Here is an 11,426-nt window from a genome sequence, read left to right as displayed (position 1 = left end):
TATATATATAAAGTTAAATTACTGTATTTTAAAATAATTTAAAACAATACTACCAATTCAATAGTTAGGCTTGTGTCTTTCATTTTGTTTTTTATTTTTAGTGACTGATTTTTTTATTGAGGTAAAATTTAAATACAGTGAAATCCATAGCTCTTAATTGTGTAATTTTTTTTTTTTTTAAGAGACAGGGTCTTGCTCTGTGGCCCAGGCTAGAGTGCAATGGCTCGGTCATAGCTCACCACAGCCTTGAACTCCTGGGCTCAGCTCCTGGGCTGAAGTGATCCTCCCAGCTGTCTCCTTGGGGCTGGAACTACAGGCATGCACCACCACACCTGGCTAATTTTTCTTTCTTTTGTAGAGATGGGGTTTCACTATGTTGCCCAGGCATGTCTTGAACTTTTGGGCTCAAGCAATCCTCCCACCTTGACCTCCCAAAATGCTGGGATCACAGGCATAGGCCACTGCGCTTGGCCAATAATTTGATGAGCTCTGACCAATGTATGCAGCCATGAAACCTACATATCAATCAATATACAGAACATTTTCATCGCTCCAGAGAGTCACTCATGGTCCCTTCCAGTCAATCCCTATTCCACAAGGCATTCATATTGTAACTTCTATGATGATAGATTAATTTTGCCTGTGATACTATTTTATATAAATGGAATCACACAGTATGTGGTCTTTTGTGTCCAGCTTCTTTTGCTCAATATTTTGCATATTGCTGCATGCATCAGTACTTCATTCTTTTTCATTGCTCAGCAACATTCAATTGTATGTACCACAATTTATTTTATTAATTCTCCTATTACTGCATATTTGGGTTGTTTTAGACTATTATAAATAAAACTGCTATGAACATTTATAAACAATTCATTTTGTGAATGTTTGTTTTCATTTATCTTGGGTAGATAACTAGCAGTGGAACTGCTGGGACATAGGATGTGTGCTCCTTTCACTTTATAAGAAACTGCCAAAAATAGTTTTTGAAAATGACTGTAGGCCACGTGCGGTAGCTCATGCCTGTAATCCCAACATTTTGGGAGGCTGAGGTGGGAGGTTCGCTTGACCCAGAAGTTCAAGACCAGCCTGGGCAATATAGGGAGGCCTTATCTCTACAAAAATATGTTTTAAAAATTAGTCAAGCATGGTGGCGCCAGCCTGTAGTACCAGCTACTAGGGAGGCTGAGGTGGGAAGATCACTTGAGCCCAGGTGTTCAAGGTTGCAGTGAGCTATGATCGCACCACTGTACTCCAGCCTGGGCAACAGAGCGAGACTCTGTCTCTAAAAAAATTAAAAATAAATAAATAAAATTATTGTATAATTTTATACTTCCACTAACAACATATTAGAGTTTCAGGTGCTCCACATTCTCACTAACATTTGGTTTGTCAGTGTGAAATGATATCTCATGCTTGTTTTTTTCTTTTTTTTTTTTTGAGACAGAGTCTCGCTCTGTCGCCCAGGCTGGAGTGCAGTAGTGCGATCTCGGCTTACTGCAAGCTCCGCCTCCTGGGTTCACACCATTCTCCTGCCTCAGCCTCCCAAGTAGCTGGGACTACAGGTGCCCGCCACCACACCCAGCTATATTTTTGTGTGTGTAATTTTTAGTAGAGACGGGGTTTTACCATGTTAGCCAGAATGGTCTCGATCTTCTGTCCTCATGATCCACCCACCTTGGCCTCCCAAAGTGTTGGTGTTACAGGCGTGAGCCACCGTGCCCAGCTGTTTGTTTTTTTTCTTGAGGAAGAATCTCACTTTGTCACCCCAGTTGGAGTGCGATGGCACAATCTCAGCTCACTGCAACCTCTGTCTCCTGGGTTCAAGCGATTCTTGTATCTCAGCCTCCCGAGTAGCTGGGATTACAGGCACACACCACCACCCCCAGCTAATTTTTGTGTTTTTTGTTTTTTGTTTTTTTTTTTGAGGCGGAGTCTTGCTCTGTCGCCCGGGCTGGAGTGCAGTGGCCAGATCTCAGCTCACTGCAAGCTCCACCTCCCGGGTTTACGCCATTCTCCTGTCTCAGCCTCACCAGTAGCTGGGACTACAGGCGCCCGCCACCTCGCCCGGCTAGTTTTTTGTATTTTTTAGTAGAGACGGGGTTTCACAGTGTTAGCCAGGATGGTCTCGATCTCCTGACCTCGTGATCCGCCCGTCTCGGCCTCCCAAAGTGCTGGGATTACAGGCTTGAGCCACCGCGCCCGGCAATTTTTGTGTTTTTAGTAGAGACGAGGTTTTGTCATGTTGGCCAGGCTGGTCTTGAACTCCTGGCCTCAAGCAATCTGCCCATCTTGGCCTCCAAAAGTGCTGGGATTACATGCATGAGCCACCATGCCCGGCCTATCTTGTGTTTTTTAGTCAGGGCCCTTTTTTTTTTTTTTTTCCTGGAGACAGAGTCTTGCTCTGTCGCCTAGGCTGGAGTGCAATGGTGCAATCTTGGCTCACTGCAACCTCCCCCTTCCAGGCTCAAGTGATTCTCCTGCCTCAGCCCCAAGAGTAGCTGGGATTACAGGCATATGCCACTGTACCCAGCTAATTTTTTTTGTATTTTTAGTAGAGATGAGGTTTCACCATGTTGGCCAGGATAGTCTTGAACTCCTGACTGCAGGTAATCCACCCGCCTTGGCCTCCCAAAGTGCTGGGATTACAGGCATAAGCAACATGCCCAGTCATAATTGGGCCCATTTTAAGTGTAGAGTTTGATGAGTTCAATAAATGGATGCATACACATGCATCCATTTGTGCACGTGCATGTGCAGGTGTGTGTAGCTATGACCCCAATCAAATATAGAACATTTCAATCACCCGAAAAGTTCCCTTGTGCCCTTTGCAATCAATTCGCAGCCCTAGGCAATCATTTATCTGCTTTCTGTCACTGTAGATTAGTCTTGCCCATTCTAGAATTTCAGATAAACTTATCCATGCAGTATGTACTGTGGCAACCATGAAAATGCACCACTGGGCTGGGCACACTGGCTCATGCCTGTAATCCCAACACTTTGGGAGCCTGAGGCAGGTGCGTTACCTGAGGTCAGGATTTCAAGACCAGTCTGGCCAACATGGCAAAACCCTGTTTCTACTAAAAATACAAAAAAATTAGCCGGCGTGGTGGCCGGTGCCTGTAATTCCAGCTACTTGGGAGGCTGAGGCAGGAGAATTGCTTGAATCCGGGAGGCAGAGGTTGCAGTGAGCCGAGATCACACCACTGCACTCCAGCCTGGGCAACAAGAGCAAAACTCCATTTCCAAAAAAAAAAAAAGAAAGAAGGAAAGAAAGGAAAGAAAGGAAAGAAAGGAAGGAAAAGAAGGAAGGAAGGAAGGAAGGAAGGAAGGAAGGAGGAAGGAAGGAAGGAAGAAGGAAGGGAAGAAAAAAGAAAGAAAGAAAGAGAAAGAAAGAAAGAGAGAAAAAAAGAAAGAAAGAAAGAAAAAGAAAGAAAGGAAAGGAAGGAAGGATGGAAGGAAGGAAGGAAGGAAGGAAGGAAGGAAGGAAGGAAGGAAGGAAGGAAGGAAGGAAGAGAAAATGCACCACTGATACGTGCTTACAGAGAGCATAATTAAATGATGGCTCCACCTGCTGCCCTTCTAGATCTACCATCACATTTGCATTAAGGCCATGTTTCCCACAGGCTGATCCTAGCCAATGGTTAAGCACAGCAGGAATACAATGGCAGGCCCATTCCTGTTAAGATGCAAGATTTCTTTAACAGGTGCCTCTGGTTTAAGGACTCTTCCTTGGCATAGCCAAAACTTTCTTAGATAACTTTCTTAGATAAGTAGGATAAGGTTCTTCCTTTCCAATCCTCCTTCCTTCCCTCTCTCCTTCCACAGATATCAGGCTTACATCTTAGTCTGAAGTCTCGCCCTGCCTTCTCCTGATTCTTCTTTGTAATGTTTTAAAATATTGTCAGCCTTCCCTATATGGGGATTCTGCATCTGTGGATTCAACCAACCATGAATTGAAAATATTCAGAAAAAAAAGGATGGTTGCATCTGTACTGAACATTCACAGACTTTTTTTTCTTGTCATTATTTCCCAAACAATACAACTATTTACATAGCATTTACATTGTATTAGTTATTATAGGTAATCAAGAGACAATTTAATGTATACGGGAGGGCCAGGAATGGTGGCTAAAGCCTGTAATCCCATCGCTTTGGGAGACCAAGATGGGAGGATTGCTTGAGGCCAGGAGTTCAAGACCAGCCTGTGCAAAATAGCAAGACCCCATCTCTACAAATCAATCAATAAATTAAAACAAATTTTTTTTGAGGCGGAGTCTTGCTCTGTTGCCCAAGCTGGAGTGCAGTGGCATGATCACAGCTCACTGCAACCTCAAGTGATCCTTTTGACTCAAGTGATCCTCCTGCTTTGGCCTCCCAAAGTGCTGGGATTATAAGTGTGACCTACCATGCCTGGCCATAAATATTATTGAATGAATGAATAAATGAATGAATGAATTCCAGGCATTGTGCTAAGCATATTTAAAAGGTTGTTCCACTTAATTCTTAAAATAATCCCTATAAGGTGGGGTGCTATTGTTATTTTAATTTTATAAAAATAATAAACTATAATAATAATGCTAATATAATACAATAATAACATAATAATGAAACTAAAGCATTTTTGCTTTATGAAATAATGAAACTAAACAGAGAAGATAAGCAAGTTGCCAAAGTTCACATAGTTGGTAAGTAAGAAAGTCAGTTTTGCAGAAGCAGTTGTGTTTGAGTTCGGTCATATCCCTTAAATCCTTTGTGGAAAGAGATGAAACTTTATTCCACAAATAAGGTAAAGGTAAATCAATAAATCCTTAGATAAGAATTCAGGAAAACAGAGTATTCAAGGAAAAATGAACAGCCTAAACAAAAAATACAAGAATGAGAAAAAGGCAAGTGGTTCAGACTGACTGAATAAAGGGTTACTACATGATATTTGCAGCCAGGAGCAGTGTCTCACTCCCGTAATCCCAGTACTTTGGGAGGCCGAGGCGGGCAGATCACCTGAGGTGAGGAGTTCAAGACCAGTCTAGCCAAATAGTGAAACCCTGTCTCTACTAAAAATATAAAAAATTAGCCAGGTATGTTGGTGCATGCACTCCTGCAATTCCAGCTACTCGGGAAGGTGAGGCAAGGGAATTGCTTGAACCTGGAAGGCGGAGGTTGCAGTGAGCTGAGATCGTGCCACTGCACTCCAGTCTGGGTGACAAAGAGAGACTCTGTTTCAAATAAATAAATAAATAAAATTTTAAAAATAAAAACAGGATATGTGCAGGAGGTAATGTTAGAAAGGGAAGTTAGGGCATATTATGAAGGATCTTCAAGAAGGAACTGATGAGAAGACACAAAGTATTTGTGATTTTGTGATATTGTAAAGGGAATAACATTTCTTCAACCCAAGCATTCCTTGAAAGAAAATAACTCCATTCTATGAATACTTTGGGGGAAAAAATGCAAAATATAATTCACACACAGGTACGGACTAAAAACTAAGTTATATAGTTGGGTTTCAATCCTCTTTACCACCGTCATCTCTACCACCACAAAGAAAATCCCTAGAGATCCCCGCAGTAAGAGGTAGCTTTGCTCAGATTAAAAGAAAAGATGGTATCAGAGGTCACAGCCAAACACTACCTTCCATCTCACAGGCTAATGGAATGGATAAGGAAAGATGGTATTATTGATAGATTACTTTTTTCGCTTTTGGGAATCGCTTTCTTAAACAAAAGAACGTGGGAAGTGAGGGAAGAAAAAGGGGAAATTTCTTCATTGTCCTTTGCAATGCTCTGCAGGGGGAAGATAAACCCAGTCCCATTGCTCTGCCCATTTACTTAATGTTAACAAATAATAATTACAAAAATATTTATTGTGGGCCTCCTCTGTGGCCCAGACATAGTAACAAATGCAGACTTCTTCCCCATCTCAACCTTTTTAGATATTATTTTACTCAGTGCCTTTTTAAAGGTTATTTTACTCCATGCCTTTGCAGACAAACCAGCTGTTCAGGCTGAGGTGACCCTATGGCTGCTGGCATGCATTATGATCATAGTATTTCCCCCAAAAGCCAAGGATAAGCCTCTGACACAGCACTTCTGTAATCCAACACGCCTCTCTCTGTGTAAGAATGCTTTATAGGCAGAACTGAGTGGAGGGAGGGAATCTGAGCTGTATGCAGCTCCCTTTGGATATTTTGGTGGATAAAACCATGCAATCCAAAGAGCAGGGCTGGAGTTCTACCAAATGAGCTCAGACCCCCAGAAAAACTAGTGACATTCATCAGGCTAGAAGGGCCAGCATCTTTTCTTTATGAATTGCCAGAGCTGTCTTAAATCTTACGGAGACTTTAAGCATTGAAAGAATTATGATGTTCTTCTCTCCCATGAACACATAATTCAATATGAGTGTAACTGGTTGCAAGCAAAGCTCTGATTTTTAATGAGGACAACTTTCATACTTTATTTTAAATGCCAGATATGAAATTATTTCCAGAAAAACTTAAGAGATGCCCTTCCCACTTTGTTAAAAGTGTGCTTAATTTACCTATTGGATAATTTATCACTATACATTATGAAACCCTGGGGGTTGAAAATTCCCTAACTGCTCAAGCCTGTAATCCCAGCACTTTGGGAGGCCGAGACGGGCGGATCACGAGGTCAGGAGATCGAGACCATCCTGGCTAACACGGTGAAACCCCGTCTCTACTAAAAAAAATACAAAAAACTAGCCGGGCGAGGTGGCGGGCGCCTGTAGTCCCAGCTACTCGGGTGGCTGAGGCAGGAGAATGGCGTGAACCCGGGAGGCGGAGCTTGCAGTGAGCCGAGATCTGGCCACCGCACTCCAGCCTGGGCGACAGAGCAAGACTCCGTCTCAAAAAAAAAAAGAAAATTCCCTAACTGGTTTAAACTTAGCCAATACTTTTCAAACCATTTGAGATTTATACTATCTTTTGCTTTGTGCTCACTCCAGTGCATAACCAAGGAAAGAGCCTATAATAGTGCCTTCCTCTTGCATCTCTTCTAACCTCCTCTTTCAGTGGTGGATCCTTAGACACCTTTGACAATTCAAGGGCCCTTCATCACAAATAGTTCAAAAGCATTGGTGTGCCACTATATCTGCCAATTTTGCTTGACAAGACTGTGGAAGAAGCTACAGAATTGGAGAGCTCCCAAAAGATCATACTTGATCATTCCAGGGGGTCAACAGTTAAATGAAACAAAACAGGAAGCTCCATAGCCATCAAACACTATTACCTGTGTCTGACAATCATGCATATCACAGGTCCCTAATAATCCCCTTGAGGCAGGAGAATAGGGTATGGAGACAGGGAGCCTTCGCTTCAGCCTCTGATTGGTGGGAGCCAAGTCTTCATTTGCATAGCGTGTAACTTCACTTCAGCCTCTGATTGGTCACGGGCCAAGCTACCACTTCAGCCTCCAAGAGGTCGCAGGCCAAGTCTTCACTTACATAGGATGTAATTAATAGGAAACCTCTAAAGGGTACTTAAACCCCAGAAGATTTTTGCAACTGGGGCTCTTGAGCCACTTACTAGAGCCCACTCCCACTCTGTAGAGTGTACTTTCACTTCAATAAATCTATGCTTTTGTCTTCCATTGGTTTGTTTGTGCATTTTGTCCAATTCTTTTTTTTTGAGACGAAGTCTCACTCTGTCACCCAGGCTGGAGCAGAGTGGCACGATCTCCACTCACTGCAACCTCCAGCTCCTGGATTCAAGCAATTCTCCCGCCTCAGCCTCCCGAGTAGCTGGGATTACAGGTGCCCACCACCACGCCCAGCTAATTTCTGTATTTTTAGTAGAGGTGGGGTTTCACCATGTTGGCCAGGCTGGTCTCAAACTCCTGACCTCAGGTGATCCACCCACCTCAGCCTCCCAAAGTGTTGGGATTACAGGTGTGAGCCACTGCACCTGGCTAGTCCAATTCTTTGTTCAATATGCCAAGAACCTGGACAACTCATAGTCAAGACCCTCCACTGGTAACAACCTTGGAAGGGCCTTTGAATAGCATCGTTTTACTACCAGGCTTCTGCCATAGCACACTTCCTAAATTCAAAATAGGTTTTTAAATTCTTCATAATTCATATATGTATTTAATTTTTTATTCAGCTTTCTATGTCTTATGCATATGTATCAGAGCATTTTCTGTCTTTGCTTATAAAATTCCGGGACACAGATGCTAATGCTCCACAGTTTTCTTTTTTCTTTTTTTTTTTTCTGTTTGAGATAGAGGCTTGCCCTGTTGACCAGGCTAGAGTACAGCGGCGAGACCTCGGCCCACTGCAGCCTCTGCCTCCTGGGCTCAATTGATCCTCCCATCTCAGCCTCCTGAGTAGCTGGGACTACAGGCATGCACCACCACACCTGGCTAATTTTTGTATTTTTTGTAAAGATGGGGTTCCATTATGTACCCCAGGCTGGTCTTGAACTTCTGGGCTCAAGTGATCCACCCACCTCAGTTTCCTAAACAGCTGGGATTACAGATGTGAGCCATCACTCCTGGCCACAGTTTTCTTTATAGAGCACTTTGGACAGTGCTATGTGCAATTTAACATTTAAAAATATTTTCTGGACCAGGCGCAGTGGCTCATGCCTGTAATTTCAGCACTTTGGGAGGCTGAGGTGGGTGGATCATGAGGTCAGGACTTCGAGACCAGCCTGGCCAATATGGTGAAACCCCATCTCTACTAAAACTACAAAAATTAGCTGGGCATAGTGGTGCAGGCCTATAGTCCCAGCTACTCAGGAGGCTGAGGCAGAAGAATTGCTTGAACCCGGGAGGCAGAGGTTGCAGTGAACCGAGATCATGCCACTGCACTCCAACCTAGGCAAGAGAGCAAGACTCCGTCTTAAAAAAAAAAAAAAAAATTCTGGGCTGGGCACAGTGGCTCACACTTGTAATCCCAGTCCTTTGGGAGGCCAAGGCAAGAGGATTGCTTGAGGCCAGGAGTTTGGGACCAACCTGTGCAACACACAAAGACCCTGTCTCTACAAAAAATTTTTACAAACTAGTCCAGTGTGATAGCATGCATCTATAGTCCTAGCTACTCCAGAGGTTGAGGTGCAAGGATCACTTGAGCGCAGGAGTTTGAGGTTACAGTGAGCTACAATCATGCCACCGTACACCAGCCTTGCTGATAGAGCAAGACTCTGTCTCTAAATATATATATATATATATATTCTGACAACATAATCATACTGGAATCATCACCCAGTAGAATGGCTGGAATACTGTTAACCAAGGAAAGAGGAGGATAATTAACAGACACCTATAGCCCATCTTTCAGTGACATTGTCAGCCTTTGGCAATGAGCCTGCAAAATACTCATCCAGCACACATAAGCAATTTTAGTACTACCATAATCTACATTTGCACTGTAATTAATAAAACCCAATTTAGCAGGGCCTGAGATCACAAGGCTGAGTTTCTGCCCCTACCATCTAATCTAATCAGTGTGTGATCCTTCCCTATACCATTCAGATCTATTGTCTAGTCTCTTTGTCAGACTTGATGAAAGCAGAATCTTTGGTTAACTACTGCTGACCTTTATACTGAGACCCTGTGCTAGTTAGAGGCCTCATCTCTACAGTTGCTATGGAAACTGTCTCCTTCTCCCCACAACCTATTCTGGCTCTCTGCCTCCACATGGTACTCTTTTTCTGATTGCAGAAGAGGAGGCCTGTACATCTCTCCAAGCTCTTTTCCAGATTCAGATCCACAAATAGTGGGGGGTGGGGTGGGGCAGAGGTACAGCGGAACACTGTCTCATGTGTCATAGTCATGAGACTAGAGGGTGAGGCATCCCCACCATCTGACATTCTGCCAGTACTCTTCTTTTCCCCTTTCTGCTGCAAAAGGATTTTCAGGGCCATGTCCAAATTGGTTGCAGAGTGGACTGGCTGTTTTCCTGTAACACATGCTCCCTGGTAGGGACCAGGATTGCTGTAAAGTTTTTGTTTTGTTTTGTTTTGAGACAGAGTCTCACTCTGTCACCCAGGCTGGAGTGCAGTGGTGCATCTTGGCTTACTGCAACCTCCGCCTCCGGGGCTCAAGTGATTCTCCTGCCTCAGCCTCCCAAGTAGCTGGGACTACAGGCGTCCAACACCACGCCCAGCTTATTTTTGTATTTTTAATAGAGGCGGGGTTTCCCCATGTTGGCCAGGCTGGTCTCGAACTCCTGACCTCAAGTGAACCGCCCACTTTGGCCTCCCAAAGTGCTGGGATTACAGGCGTGGGCCACTGAGCCCAGCCACTGTGAAGTATTTAACATGCAGACACTGCCCAATCAAAATGTGGCTCCCAGGCAGCCTTGCTGAATCTGGTACTGTGCTCCTTTCTTCCCTGTACTATCTCCAAAGCGAAGGCAAACGGGACCAAAAAAAAAAAAACAAGTGCTGCTGGAGCTCTAGGGTGAAATATAGGCAGTCCCATACATACATGCACAGAATGATTCGGTATCCTGGGTAAAAGGAGACTGGCATGTGGAGGAGGTAGAGGTACACTGAGGAACGGGAGAGGCTAGACTAACAGCACATTTTTACAAAGATGTTCCAGTCAGTCATAAAACAGTGCAAGGCCTCCTCAGTCCTTTCCCAACCTCTCTGGTTTTGATCTTAGAACTGTCAACCTCTTCTTTGGGGCAAACATTGCCCCTTCTGTTTTAAGAACTCCCGGGAGCGGGGAGGGGGGAAGTAATACAACAATCTCCTGAGGGAGACCCGTCTCACTGTCACATCACTTGAAGATGGAAAGGTCTTTCCTAGGTTTTACTCAAATCCCCCTTGCTGCAGTCTGAGCTCATCGCACTCGCGTCCTGCACTCAGCAGAGATGGAGAGTAGCCAGCCAACTGCTATCTTCAGAATAACAACTCACCAGGGACTCAAGGCCGGAAGGTCATTCTGTCCCCTCCAAAACTGCGCAGCCTCCCAGAGCACTCCCAGGGCCTGGGGCAAGGACAGGGAAGCCGAGGATGGAGACCTCGGGCAGGACCCAGGCAGGAAGTGACAAAAAACAGAAACGCCAAACAACGGTAATACAGACACACAGACACAGATGGAGGCAACGATACAAACTCTAAGACAGAGAGGGACAAGATGGCTCCCCTCAGTTCGGGCGAGGCTGCGGAATTGCCAGACAATACTTATCAGGGACACATCTTAACTAGAAGCTTCTTCCGGCGCCGAGGCAACCGCCTCGCCCTTCCAGTGGGTTCCCCAGAGACCCCACCCCCGTTCAAGTCCAAGTGGAAGCTCCTGGGGGTACTGGGGAGGACGTGATGGGAAGGAGGAGGCGGCCACCACCCTCGTGCCTGGCGAGACCGCAGAGCAGGAGCTTCCATCTCCGGCCCTGGCCCGCCCCTGCGGCGCCTGTGCCCCGCCCCCTGACAGGCAGCAGCCAATGAACGGCACCTGCCG

At 44.8% G+C, this 11,426-nt stretch overlaps 1 protein-coding gene across 1 annotated transcript in view; it reads right to left on the bottom strand.

Annotated features, from left to right (window-relative positions):
- TP53BP1 (tumor protein p53 binding protein 1) overlaps positions 1-11,330 on the bottom strand; it is a 110,507-nt gene extending 99,177 nt beyond the window's left edge. Inside the window, exon 1 of the transcript XR_001882274.1 lies at positions 10,885-11,330. The gene's annotated coding sequence lies outside the window, so the exon portion shown is untranslated. The remainder of the gene's footprint in view (positions 1-10,884) is intronic.
- Between the last annotated feature and the right edge of the window lie 96 nt (positions 11,331-11,426).

Source organism: Rhinopithecus bieti, unplaced genomic scaffold (assembly GCF_001698545.2).
Source record: "Rhinopithecus bieti isolate Rb0 unplaced genomic scaffold, ASM169854v2 scaffold_495, whole genome shotgun sequence".
NCBI classification, from domain to species: Eukaryota; Metazoa; Chordata; class Mammalia; order Primates; family Cercopithecidae; genus Rhinopithecus; species Rhinopithecus bieti.
Note: the sequence above shows the minus strand (reverse complement) of the source record. Positions and strands in the feature narration are given on the sequence as shown.